Genomic DNA, 15,196 nt, shown 5'->3' on the forward strand with positions numbered 1-15,196 from the left:
TGTTGAAAACATATGCATCTCCATTCATCCAAGGACTCCTGGCAAGTAACAAACAGGTAGACTATTTATTAAACAGACTTTGGTTCCGATCTACAAAAGCATAGCAGCACTGTTTCACACATTATTTCCTGGGACTGTGGTTGGTGGACCTTGGCCCCTGTAGGGGGGTCCTTCCTAGGGTTGTGTAGCGAACTCAATGCTTTTAAGGGTACCGACCAAATTACATCGGTACTACCGAGTACCTATTCACATTAAATCAGTCAGCGCCACATTTTGGTACCTGAGAACGCATCTGGGCGCATATGTTATAGATAGAGATGGAGACCCTGTGACGTGATGTCACCCCTGCAACCAAAATGTTCTGAAGCGTGGTTACATTTCTAGGGCCATATGGTTTCCTGTAATAAATATTTTTGTTATTACACAAATAGTAAAGTACTAAAAAAGGTACTGTTGGGCAGGGGCGAAAATTTCATCTAAATGTTTGGGGGGACAATAAACATAACATTTCTCTCAAGAGCAAGTTTTGAAGGGGACACCAATAATACAGGCAAAATTGTACTTAAGGATATGTGTACAGAGAGGAAAGCCTTATTACTATTGCATGGAGACCATTCCATTATCCTTCTTCTCAAAGTTTCTTTCTGGTTCAATGAAAAAGCTGACTAAATTGACCTAAACATTCTTCAAAACCACGAATCAAGCCACCAAAATACAATGGAATTTGAACTTAACTTCAACTTTTATTTATATAGCACATTTAATAGCAACAGTGTTGTTTCACAGTTATAATTAAAACATGCATATATAAAAACATTTACCATGCCTAGCAAAATTAAGGCATGACTACACACTCTTAGACATACACCTGCACACAACTGTATAGTGAGATCAGTATAGATGTGAAAGAGAGGGAAAAAAACTAAATAAAAATAAGTTATTACGTCAATGATCAAATACCCTTAACTAAAAGATAAGTTTTCAACTTAACATTAAAAGTAATGAAAAATGTCAATATTGTGAAAAAGTGTCCCCATATAAAAGAAATAAAATGATTTTGTAACAAATAAAATTATAAGGTTATTAGGTTATAGTCACTGCTCTATATGTAGTAATAAAAAATAGCTGTTCCACCAACAAAATTCTGACGAGGACCTCAATTTGGTCAAACAACCCCCGTACCTCCACTGGCATTCCCCTGAGGACCTCTGCTGCCTCTCCACTGCTGCTAAAGGGGTATTTCTGGCAAAAGAGGGGCAACTGTACTGAGAGAGAACCTCTATGCAACTCAGGGTTCTCAACTATTAATTCAGTTAACACCCCAGTCAGAAGGACACTCTCTAAGTTTTGCAAAGTCTTTAGACTGTCTTTATTGTGTGGAGGTTCAGTTTGGTGACCATTTCAATCCAATACTTTAAAGAACTCTGCCCTGTAATGATCCACTGCTTTGCCAGCAAAGCGCCTTGAATTTGCGGTCTCAGTAGTCAACTGATTCAGTGGAGATAACCAATGCTGTAGCTTTCTCATACAGCTCAAGATAGCTCTTGTCATTTCTCTTTCTCTGGAGGGAGGATCGGACACAATCTACTGCAGCCTGCATACCAGAGACAGTCTGGGTCTTCTTTTGCAGTGAAATGTTTAGGCACTCAAGCTCTCCAACCACAGCAGAAGAAAGTGTGAGGCCCAACACAGTCTTACCTTTGCTGCAGTGCTCAAATAAGCCACTGGCAGATGAAGCTGTCCTAGATACACTTTTGGCCATCTCCTCTAGGCTGCCAAGCACCCGCTCATACTGCCCTAGCACAGCTTATATAGCAGAATTGCGCACAGTCCACCTGGTTGGACATAGGGGTTTCAGTGTGGTGATGGGTACATTTTCAGAGGTAACTATGTTTTCAAACATTCTCTTAAATTTTCCTGACTGACTAAAAAGGATGCCTAACTGGTGGCCCCAAGAAAGGCCGTCCCGGATCATTGGGGAGGCTGAGCAGCCAGCCTGTGTGATTAGACTGACACAGTGTGCACCACAATGCACATAGAGAGCTAATGGTTGCTGCTCCCTCACTATTGCCTATTTCCTGCCATGTTTGCGGCGCCATCATAACTCTGCCCACGTAAGGCAGACATGGGCAGATTGAGCCTCAACAGCACATCAGTTACCATCTTAGCAATGCCCTGGCCTGTTGTCTCTGACAAACTGTGTAATTCATTAAATTCCTCATGTGGAACAAGGTCATGGTCCATATAGCGCAGACAGACACTTTCCTGCTCAACACCAGAAATATCTTGGGTACCATCAACTACCACAGAAAACTGGACAAGGGCTGGAGACCTGATCTCACTGGCAATGCCTCGGATTATTGTATTGGCCATAATTTTCAGGATTTCATTCTGTGATTTAGGGCTTGTGTATGCAATAGTGCGATCTGTTAACCATTTCGATAAAATGGGATCATCCTCTTCTGCCCTAAGTTTCAGGAGCTGATACAGATTCCCACTTTCATCAGTATGGCCTCTTAAAGATTGTCCCTGCCTCACGACAGAGCTAACAATTCTCTTCAAGCAATGTCTTGCCACCTCCTGCTGTTTACTCCATGCACTGGATAACTGGGCACTGACTGGGTTTGACTGATGTGCACTCACAGTCACATAATGTTGGTGGGTTTGGGAGGTCTGGTGGGCTGTACATTTTTCAATGGCTTTTTTCCAATTTCTAAAGCCTGTACTAATGAAAGCAGCATCAGGTCTATGACCTAAAGAGTAGTGATTTGAAACCTTTGCTGCAGTAAAAACACAAGACCCCTCTCACTGATGGACTGTAATGTAGCCATGGAAAGTCTTGGTACCATTTCTCTTGAAATGCCAATGACTTGTTTTGAAGTATTTGTTTTTCAATATACTGGGGGTGTGGTTGGTATGGTTTGTGCAGTCACTGAGATCTGAACTAAAAACTGTGCTCCTGTCCCCTGTGCTGGTGCTGGCAATATTGTCTCCTTGTGCTGCTTTCTCTGGCTCTCTCCCTAGTTCTGACCCTTCCTCTACTCTCACTGTCTCAGGACAGTCTGACTCCTGGAACAGAAGATGTGTTGCATACTCCTCATCCAATAATTACCTCATTCAACCCAATAGCAAGACTTCTAAATAAAGACAAATATTTTTCATAACTCTTGTTAAATTGGCTGATCATAGTGGTTCATTGGCTCATCGCTGAACAGCCACACCTCCAAAAAACATTAACATAGTATTTTAGTTTTTGTCTGGGACAGAGGACGCATCTTAGTTAGATATTCAACTGCAGCAAGCTCGCTGATCTGCCACTTAACATTAGGCGTGTGCGATATTTACAAAAAATGATCTCTCTATATTTGAAATGATTTAAAACATGAAAAGATACTTTAAATGTGAAATTAATACTGCCAGTAGGAGGCAGCAAGTCACTGTTAATGAGTGAGTCATTGAGATTCAACTGAATTGTTCAAAAAGCTGATTCATTCAGTTAGGAAACACCTCCTCAGTGTGTTTCTCAAAGATACAATTACAGTGCTGTTACTGCTGTAGCTTAGTTTTCAACTTTTTTCGTTGGTGAAATAGAGCTAAAACAGGCAATATGGTGCCTAAAATGCACTTTATATTAACTAAATCTAAAATGCGCACCCGCACTAGTCTAATCTAACTTACAAGACTTGTATATGTGTACACTGTGGGTGTGTGTAAGACGATATTAAACAAGCTAGGTAAATGCATAGACTGTATAAAACAAGGGTAAACGTTATAATCGCTAACATAGCAGACTACACCTGTGACAAAAGTACATTGGTACACTATAATATTTTTTTGGACACGATTTATTAATGACTCAGCATCATCTATATCAGGGGTGCCCAACACTGCTCCTGGCGATCGACTGTCCTGCAAAGTTCAGCTCCAACCCTAATCAAACACACCTGAAGCAACTAATTAAAGGTCTTCAGGCTCACTTAAAAATTAAAGGCAGGTGTGTTTGATTAGTGTTGAAGCTAAACAATGCAGGACTGTCGATCGCCATAAACAAAGCACTCCACGCCTGATCTATATTAAAGAGAAAATAATCACTTCATCCAATGTTTAATGTGAATTAAATAGCCTTGACTTACTGGAGTTCCACAACTACTGAAACACATTTTCTCGCACCGGACTGTGTGTGTGTCGGTGGTGGTGAGGTAAAAGGGGAGCAGGCAGTGGACCAAAGCACTGTGAGGCAAAGCAGGGGGAACTTGAAATGTTTAAAACTTTTTTTGTTGTTGCTCCGATTGCATTTGTATTGTTTTACTACTTACAAGATTATTTTAACTATATATCATTATATTAATTACAATACACATATTTTAATAATATTTTAGGGGGGGGCAACCCTCAGATGGGGGGGGTCCCGTCCCCCCGACCCCCCCGTGATTTCCCCCTATTCTGTTGGGTACTGGTACCGTATTTCAGGTACCGATACCGGTACCATATCGGTTAAAGAGATCACTCGATCATTCATTTTTTTGATTCAATATTGAAAGTAGAAAAATTAGAAAACAGCTACTTTATGTAAAAAAAAAAAAAAAAAACAACAGATGATTGCATGGTTCGATGACAGAAATGAGTGTTTCACATGTACAAGTGAGCTAAAGGGTCATGTCAAACACTGCAAGTAGCTGTGCGTGTTGTCTCTCTCCCCTTTCCCCCTCTGCTCCACAGCGCACCACGCCCACTTCTATAACATTTTTTAAAGGGGTTATTGGATGCAAAATTCACTTTTACATGTAGTTTGACCTGAAATGTGTCTTGGCAGTGTGTGTACACATCCACCTTATAATGATAAAAATCCACCCAGTGCTTTTTTTAAAACCTCGATAAATCTAAACCCCTTTTCTCATATCAAGCTGTATTCAGATTCTTGGTGGTATGATGTCACACTGGTGGGCCCCTCCCACGATTGTTGATTGACACTAGCATTTTATAACAGACCCAGTAAGTTCTTTTCAGTAAGAACTTCAGAATCATATCAAACTGTGGAAAATGGACATCCGATGACCCCTTTAACTGTTTTTGAACTTTGTAAGATATACATTTTCTTGGTCTTTGAGCGAAGACTCCTGGAACTCTAGATCCTGCTGACAATATATGGATTCATCCTCTAGACTGGACTATTGTAATGCACTGCTAGGTGGTTGTCCTGCATCCTCAATAAACAAGCTACAGGTAGTCCAAAATGCAGCGGCTAGAGTCCTTACCAGGTCAAGAAAATATGATCATATTACCCCAATTTAACAGCTTCTGCACTGGCTACCTATTAAGTTCCGTATCAGTTACAAAATATTATTACTTACTTATAAGGCCCTTAATGGTTTAACTCCTGCATAACTAGTCTTCTACCACGCTACAACCCATCACGCTCCCTAAGGTCACAAAACGCTGGACTTTTGATAGTACCGTGATAGCAAAGTCCACTAAAGGAGGTTGAGCTTGTTCACATTTGGCTCCCAAACTCTGGAATAGCCTTCCTGATAACGTTCGGGGTTCAGACACACTTCCTCTGTTTAAATCTAGATTAAAAACGCACCTCTTTGGCCAAGCATTCAAATAATGTATCTCATAATTTTGGACTGCAGTTATATAATATCAAATGTTAATCATTATCCTTTATCAAACTAAAAAATAATAAATATCACTAACATCAAACACCATAAACACTAATCAATTCTCTACTCTTCTCTCCCCATTACTTAAACAAGCTCGGATCTCCAGTCTGGATCCAGAACACTTGAGAAGAGATGATGCGAACCCCTCAGAGGACCTCAGATGATGCTAACACTTCACAATCTCCACTTCCTCACCATGGACAGACAAAAGAGTGATGGGGGTCCTGGATTTTCTAAAGTCCACTACAAGTTCCTTTGTTTTCCTGACATTGAGCTGTAGGTGTTTTAGCTCACACCAAAGAACTGTCCCCTGAGGAGCACCGGTGCTGCAGATCACAATGTCAGACACAGTTCTGTATGCTGACATACTGTGGGCGGTCAGTGAGGTACTCTACAATCCAAGAGACCAGAGGATTACACACCTGCATGTTCTTCAACTTCTCCTCCAATAGGGTGGGGCTGATTGTGTTAAAGGCACTAGAGAAGTCAAAAAAGACGTGAAAAAAAGAGACGTGCTGAGATCGTGTTTGGTCTCGTTCGGTATCGTGTATCTTGTCAGTATCTGTGCTTGCTTGGCCATTTGTTGTGGAGAAAATAAGAAAAGTGTGTCCAGCTGAATAAATTTAGTATTTTGGTAGACAGGTATAAAAAAAAAAGCTTAGTTCACTGTGGCAGTCGTCGCATGAAGACCGAAGAGTGTAAAGACCATCAACTCTACCGTGTGACTCCACCGGGCAGGGACACTGGCAAAGGATAAGTATAGCTTTTTATTTCTCTTCTTTCCTACTACTTGTTTCATGTCCGTTTCAGTTTTTATAACCAATTCTTACTATTTTGTTGTTTTTTTGCATGCGTGTTATTTTTAGGTTTACTGATAAACTGCTGTTGTTTGATTTGTATTATTTGTTTTGTTATTTATTTGAATATTACAAACCCAATTCCAAAAAAGTTGGGACAAGGCCATGTTTACCACTGTGTGGCATCCCCTCTTCTTTTTATAACAGTCTGCAAACATCTGGGGACTGAGGAGACAAGTTGCTCAAGTTTAGGAATAGGAATGTTGTCCCATTCTTGTGTAATACAGGCTTCTAGTTGCTCAACTGTCTTAAGTCTTCTTTGTCACATCTTTATGATGCGCCAAATGTTTTCTATGGGTGAAAGATCTGGACTGCAGGCTGGCCATTTGAGCCAATATTTGGCATGACATTTCAAAATGTCTCACTCTCAACATTTGATATGCTATCTATATTCTATTGTGAATAAAATAAAAGTTGGAATCGGGTTTGTAGTTAAATTATGTCTGAATTTATTATGTCTGTATAGGTCTTTTATTTTTCTCTATATTTCCCCCCCACATTTTCTCTATAAAAATTTATTATTTTTACTTAATCTGAGATATTAATATATATAAAAAAAAATAAATATATATATATGAAATATGTATATATATATATATATATATATATATATATATATATATATATATATATATATATATATATAATTTATAAATGTGTATGTATATATATGTATGTGTGTGTGGTTGTACATAAGTAGATTTTTTTTGTGTGTGTGTTTGGCTTAGTGTTATGTTAGAATCACTATACATCATTATACTCTTATACCTTTTGTTTTTTAATATTATTTATATATATTAATATGTTTTTAGCTTTATTTTCGTTTTTCATATAAATGTTAAGTTTTCAAATTTTGTTGTATGCATTTGTCATTTTTATCTAATTTCTTTATTTTGAAAATGTGTATAGTTAGCATTTTTAAGTTTTAGCTTTTAGTTTTGGATCTGTTTTTAGTTATTTTAATACTACAATTGATTGCTTCTGTTGTCCTCATTTGTAAGTCGCTTTGGATAAAAGTGTCTGATAAATGACTAAACAATAATAATTATAATAATAAACATAAACCTCACAGAGCTCCTCAGTTTCTCTAGGTGAGTATAGGTTCGATGAAGCAGGTGGACGATGGCATCATCCACTCCAAGTTGAGGCTGGTAGGGGAACTGTAACGGATCAAGGAAGGGTTTGACAAGGTGTCGAATGGATCTGAGGATCAGTCTCTCAAAAACTTTCATTAGGTGAGAAGTCAGTGCTACTGGCCTGTAGTCATTAGGGACACATGGCCGTGCTACTTTTGGTACAGGCACTAAGCAAGACGTTTTCCATAGCACTGCGACCCTCTCCAGATGTAGGCTCAGGTTAAAGATGTATTGTAGCACACCACAAAGTTGCGAGGGGACAGGCTTTCAGTATTCTTGGACTGATTCCATCAGGGCCCACAGCCTTTGCGGGGCTAAGCATGCTCAATTCCCTTCTTACTTGATCCCCTGAAATGGTGATGGTTCCAGAGGGATTTGGTGTAGTAGCCATAACATGGGGAGGGTGTACTGGTGATTGTGTAGAGAAGTTATAGGAGGGGAGCATTTGATTGAGCTCATTAGCATGATCTATATTGCCCTCCAACAGCTGGCTGTCAGTCTTATATCCAGTGATGGCCCTCATGCCTCTCCATACCTCCCTTGAGTTATATTGTTGCAGGCTATTTTCCAATTTCCTCCTGTACTTTTCTTTTCCCTCCCTTATCTTGACAGACAGCAGTCTTTGAGCCCTCTTAGTTTCCTCCTTATCACCCATCCTAAAATCTCTCTTTTTATAATTGAGAGCACCTTTAATATCTTTGGTGACCCAGGGTTTATTGTTAGGGAAGCAATGAATAGTTTTCAGGGGTGTACAGATGTCAATGTCTAAACTCTGTGGCTCACAGAGCACCTCCTACTTAACTACCTACTTAAAGCACTCCTGCAGGGCAGCATTGGCTTCATCAGACCATGTCCTCACCTTCCTGACAGTAGCAGGTAGCGGAGGAAGGGCTGAAGAGCTGTAGGCCCCTTTAACATTTGAATACATCAAATGTATTCAAATGTTATTTTCTTCTCTCCCAGTTCTGTTGTGAGCGCATTCACAACAGTGCAGTGACGCCGCTGATGTATGACGCTGCTGACGTGTTTTCTTTGTTATTGGGCGCAGCAGAAAACACATCAGCAGCATCGTACGTCAACAGTCACAGCAGTCGCGTTCACAGCAGACCCGGAAGAGAAGAAAATGCTTAATAAAGTAGTAATTTTTGTTATTTTTGGAGCAAAATGTATTTTCGATGCTTCAATAAATTCTAATGGACCCTCTGATGTCACATGGACTACTTTGATGATGTTTTTATTACCTTTCTGGACATGGACAGTATACCGTACATACATTTTCAATGGAGGATCAGAATAATCTCCAACTAAATCTAAAATAACTCAAAAAATAATCCAAATAATAACTTATATCTTACGGGTTTGGAAGGACATGAGGGTGAGTCATTAATGACATAATTTTCATTTTTAGCTGAACTAACCCTTTAACAAGAGTATTTAAAACTAAAGCAAGAAAAAGTGCTAATTTTACAATGTGTTTAACTGGTTTCTAGACATTTGTACTGCTTGAATCTAGTTAAAATATGTACATTTACTTAGTTCTTAAAATCTTAAAACAAGAAAAAAAAAACTATTTTTATCACAAGTTTTTCTCACACCATTGGCAGATAATTTTGCTTGAGGTTTTTTTTTTTTTTTTTTTTCTTAAGTTGTTTTTTTTTTCTTATTTTTTGCATGTAGATTTTTTGCAGTGTAAGCACATGAGTTTTGAGTCTAGATTTAAAAATGACTAAAATCAATCCTAAATGTAACTGGAAGCCAGTGTAAGGACCTGAGGACTGGTGTGATATGCTCAGATTTTCTGGTTCTAGTCAGAATTCTGGCAGCAGTGTTCTGGATGAGCTGCAGCTGTCTAATGGTCTTTTTGGAAAGGTGGTGAGGAGATCATTACAATAGTCCACCCTGCTGGTGATAAAGGCATGAACAAGTTTCTCCAAGTCTTGACTGGAAACAAAACATCTGATTCTTGCAGTATTTTTTTTAGATGATAGTATGCTGATTTAGTTACTGCTTTGACATGACTACTGAAACTAAGGACTGTCTCCAGAATCACACCAAGATTCCTGACTTGATTTTTAGTTGTTTGTCCCCTAGAGTCAAGGTATGCATTCACCTTGAAAACTTCATCTTTGTTTCCAAATGCACTGACTTCAGTTTTCTCCTTGTTTAACTTTAGAAAATTTTGGCACATCCAACTATTAATTTAATCAATGCGTTGGCAGAGGGAGTCAATGGGGCTGTAGTCATTTGGTGATAAGGCTAGGTAAATCTGTATCATCAGCATAGCTGTGATAAGCAATTTGGTTCTTTCTCATTATTTGACTTAGTGGGAGCATATACAGGCTAAACAAGAGCGGTGCAACAATTGAGCCTTGTGGGACTCTACATGTCATGGACGTCCACTTAGACTTATGCTCTCCTATACTCGCATAATAACCTCTCCCTTCTAAGTATGACATGAACCATTTGAGTACCATCATAGAAAGCCCAATCCAGTTTTCCAGTCTCTGTAGAAGTATGTTATGATTGAGATCTAGTAGTACCATCACTGATATTTTGCCAGAATCAGAATTTAAGCAAATATCATTTATGCTGTGCTGTGATGCATTCGGAAACCAGACTGAAAATTGTCCAGGTATCCATTTGAGTTTTAAGTATTTGTTCAGATGATTAAAAACTACCTTTTCAATAATCTTGCCTATGAAAGGAAGATTTGATACTGGTCTATAATAGCTTAAAATGGTGTTATCATTGGCCATTTTTAAGGTAAACCTGTGTCGCCCGATTACATTTCGGAATATTAAGAACATTGATTTGCCTGCTCTTGCTGATGAACTTGCCATCTTTTCCAGTAAATCTGATTTCACTACTGTTGATGAACTGGTAAAATATTACAATGATGGACTGAACATGATTTTAGATGAATTCGCACCCGTAAAAACTCGAACGGTTTCATTTGTGCATTCAGCTCCTTGGTTTACACCTGAACTGCGTGAACTTAAAACTAAAGGCCGTAGGTTAGAGCGGCTGTACATCAGGTCTGGCCTTACTGTTCATAAAGACATGTATGCTGAACATATTCAAAACTATAAAAATGCACTGACTACAGCTAAATCCGATTACTACACCAATGTAATTGGAGTTAGCAATGGGAACTCTAGGTCTCTTTTCTTGGTGGTAAACAATATTCTGAAACCACCTGATTCTATGCCATCTGATATGTATTCCACTGACTTATGTGATCGCTTTTTGACTTTTTTCTCCATCTCTTAAATCTGCTATTATTACACCCATACTTAAGAAACCAGGGGGTGATCTATTTGATTTTGAAAATTTTCGTCCAATTTCAAATTTACCATTCATCTCTAAGGTAGTTGAAAAGTGTATTGCAATTCAAATTCATGAACATCTGTCCAATAATAACTTGTATGAACAATTCCAATCTGGTTTTCGTCCCCACCACAGCACTGAGACTGCTCTTGTCAGAATAACCAATGATCTACTGTTGGCAGCTGACTCTGGGCTTTTAACTATACTTGTCCTTCTTGACTTGAGCGCTGCCTTTGATACTGTCTCGCATAACATACTTCTTGACAGATTAGTTTCCATTGGTATTACTGGCACTGCTCTGTCTTGGTTTAGTTCATATCTATCTGGACGCAGTCAGCGTATTCAATTAAAAGGTTTTAGTTCAAGACTATCTACAGTCACCACTGGTGTTCCCCAGGGTTCTGTTTTGGGCCCGCTTCTCTTCATTATATATATGCTCCCTCTTGGTGATATTTTAAGGAAATATGGTATTAATTTTCACTGTTATGCGGATGACACCCAACTTTATCTGTCTGCCAAACCTACCGGTTCTTTTCCTCCGCCATCTTTGTCAAGCTATTTAGCTGAAATTAAAGACTGGCTTTCAGCGAACTTCTTGAAATTAAATGGCAATAAAACTGAGGCTCTGCTTGTTGGCACTAGATCTGTTGTGTCTAAATCTAATTGTTTCTCTTTACACATTGACAATACTGCAATCTGTCCTTCCTCTCAGGTTAAAAGTTTGGGTGTCATCATGGATAGCACACTATCTTTTAAAGCTCAGATTAATAATATCACACGGATTGCATACTTCCATTTGCGCAATATTAATCGTCTACGTCCATTTCTTTCAAATAATAATACTGCAGTTCTCATTCACGCACTAGTCACCTCACGTATAGACTACTGCAATGCTCTTCTCACAGGTATTCCCTCCAAATTGTGGCATAAGCTTCAATTGGTTCAGAATTCTGCAGCTCGTATTCTCTCTAGAACACCTTATACTGATCACATTTCTCCAGTTCTCCAGCAATTGCACTGGCTTCCAGTAAAATATAGAGTTGAATTCAAAATCTTGCTACTCACTTATAAGGCACTTCATAATCTTGCACCACAATACCTTACTCAACTTCTCCAGGTTTATACTCCTTCACGTGCACTTAGATCTTCATCTTCAATTTCTCTTGCGGTACCTCGGATTCGACTTACTACTATGGGTGCCAGATCTTTTAGTTATGTTGCCCCCCGCCTATGGAACTCTCTTCCCCTCGATGTTCGCAATAGCGAGTGCTTGTTGACTTTTAAAAAGCGTCTTAAGACATATCTTTTTATACAGGCTTTTTTATAACATGTTTTATTGAGACTTAAATGCACTTTATATGTATATGCTGTTTGTTTGTTGTTTGTTTTGTCTTATTCAGTGACCTGTATATTGCTTGTAAGGTGACCTTGGGTGTCCTGAAAGGCGCCATGAAATAAAATGCATTATTATTATTATTATTATTATTATCAAGATTGTTTTTGTTTTCAGAAAAAAGACTGCCACACATACTCCTCAAAACATTACATTAATCCGTGCTGGAGCACAACCCACGCAAGCAAGATAAGTCCACATGCAGCTGCAATCTCAGGTTTTCAAACAGAGATGGTGACAAAGAGGCAAAACTTATGGACTGCTGCTTTAATAACAATGGATGAAATAGTTTAGACCCCCTACTGACGAGTAAATCTAGAGTATGTCCATAGTTGTGTGTGGATCCATGCACATACTGAATCAGGTCAAAAGTGTTTAAAAGAGTTATAATTTCTTTTGTAGTTTTGTTTTCTGCATTATCTATGTGAATATAAAAATCCCATGCAATAGCAAAACAGTCAAACTCTGAGGAAATCATTGATAACATTTCTGTAAACTCTTCAGCAAAGGCTGAAGAGTTCAAAAGACAAGTACTGACCAAATGACACTTACTGCTCTATTTAAAGATGTCTATCAATGCAAGTTTTACCTCCACCTCTCCTAACAGTCCTGCAGACACTCATGAAAGTAAAGTTAGGAGGGGCTGCTTCATTGAGGACTGTTGGTGCGTTCAAGTCCTCCTGGGAATTTCGTACGTACGAGGAGGGAAGTCGTGCTGACGACGTGAGGTGCGTTCAAGTCAGTTTCGTCAGAGCAAGATGGCGCTGTACCTTCTTTTAATGAATAGCAAGAAATTACAGCAAGGTTTAATAACTCTGCTTATAGAAAAATGCTAAACGAAGAGATAAAAAAATGTTAAAGCCATGTGCAATGTTGCGAATCAAACCATTTCTCGTCTAAAGGTGCACAAATGTTAGGATTTTTAGTTGTAATTCATTAACTTGCTGCTTATAACAAGATTAATGATGATCATGATAAATGACAGTTTATAGACTAGTAAACATTGAAATTCAATTAAAATTTACCGTCAACTACAGACGTTGCATCCATTGATTCCGCTATGTTAATCACTGACACGCCCCCAACTCGCACAGATCGGGGCTTAAAAGAAAATCCCGAGCTCCCCACTGGTATTTACGATATTGTGGTGCCGTTCATGTGCATTCAACTCGTAAATACGATCGATACGAGTGACTTGAACGCACCATGTTGCACTGCAGCTGTCTTCTAGCCATGTTTCATTTAGAAACATAAAATCCAGATTGTTTGTGGTCATTAAATCATTGATTAGAATTTTTTTTTTTTTTTTTTTAGTGAGTAAAAGTTTAAAAATGCTAACTTGATGGCATTGCTTTGGCCTGTTATGCATCAAACTAAAATTGCTGTGAAGACACAAAGATTAGATGAGTTAGCCCTTCGGCTTGAGAAGGCCTTAGACTTTCGATCACGTGATAAAACAGAAACAGAGAAAGCTTCAGGCACACTGGGTTCCCGCTTTTTCTGTAAACAATTGTGAATGTTACTGCTATCATAGCAGATAGTTGAAATCTGGGGACTTGCAGCAAAAGAGTGGGAGTTTGGTTCCAGCATACACCAGTTCCTCCATTTTCTGTGAGAAGCTTAGAAGTGGAGATGCTGGAGAGAGAAATAATGTGTCCGGTGAGCGGGGCTGTGTCTCTGGTGTTTCCGGTGACTGTGATATGTTGTCCTGGCTTCTCTGGCTGTTTTCCAGAAAGTCGTCCTTGGGTGCTGAGTCTTGGAGGTGTTTTATTACATCACAGTCTGTCTGTGATGAGTTCTGTGGGCAGGGCTCAGCCGGGATGGTGTCCATCAGCAGTGCTTGTTGTGGATGCATGGTGTTATCAGTGTCCTTGTGGGATGTGTCAACCACATGACGACTCGGACCAGGTGTGTGTGTGCTGAATGGATTGACCCACTCTGCTGAAGGATGACGGAGGGGAAAAGTAGATATTGTCCTTAAGCACTCTAGCACCAAGTTTGTTTGGATGGAGGCCATCCGGTTTAAACAGTTGACTATAGCCCCAGAGAAGATTAAAGTTGTCGATGAAATTCACTCCTTTTATATTGCAAGATCTATGTAGCCAAGTGTTCAGCCCAAGCAACCATGAAAACAAATTAGTTCCCATTGCTGGGAGTGGTCCACTGATGAACGACTGAACTTTGAGTCTTTGAAGTGTTTAATAGATTTCACTGAAGTCCTTCTTAAAGAGTTCTGACTGCTCTTTCCGAATATCATACCCTCACATGGATGATGATTCGATTTGCAGTCTTGAGCTTCATCAGAATGTTCTGAAGTTCCTTGTTCACATCAGAGACCGTTGCTTGAGGAAGGCAGCATGTTGTTGTAGTCCTGCTACTGATGTTTCTGATAATAGAGTCACCCACTATCAGAGTCCTGGGCTCGGCTGCGCTCTGAGCTGAATGCCGCTCTCTGGTCGACCTTGAGCGCCTGTTAGTAGCAATGTTAGCTGCTGGCTGATTTGATCCATGTTTAATCACATTTGGGGATTTCTCACTCACATTCATTAATGCTTTAAATCTTTTCTCGAGATGTATAGGGGGTGGTAGAATACCAGTGTTTACAAGCCTTGTCATTGCTTCACCTGGGGTAGAGGATGCTACAGCAGCAATATGAGAAACTCGTGACAATCTGATGTCTCGTGTGCCTTTGGGTCTCGCTCCCTTTTTGTGCCATCGATCAGCTTCGGTTTGTTCCTCTACACTTGGTATAAACTGTTGAGATTCACTAGATTCTGTTGAGATTCACAAGACTAATTTTGATAATAGTAAAAAAAAATA

The sequence above is a fragment of the Cyprinus carpio genome, chromosome B4 (genome assembly GCF_018340385.1).
Source record: "Cyprinus carpio isolate SPL01 chromosome B4, ASM1834038v1, whole genome shotgun sequence".
In the NCBI taxonomy this organism is placed as follows: domain Eukaryota; kingdom Metazoa; phylum Chordata; class Actinopteri; order Cypriniformes; family Cyprinidae; genus Cyprinus; species Cyprinus carpio.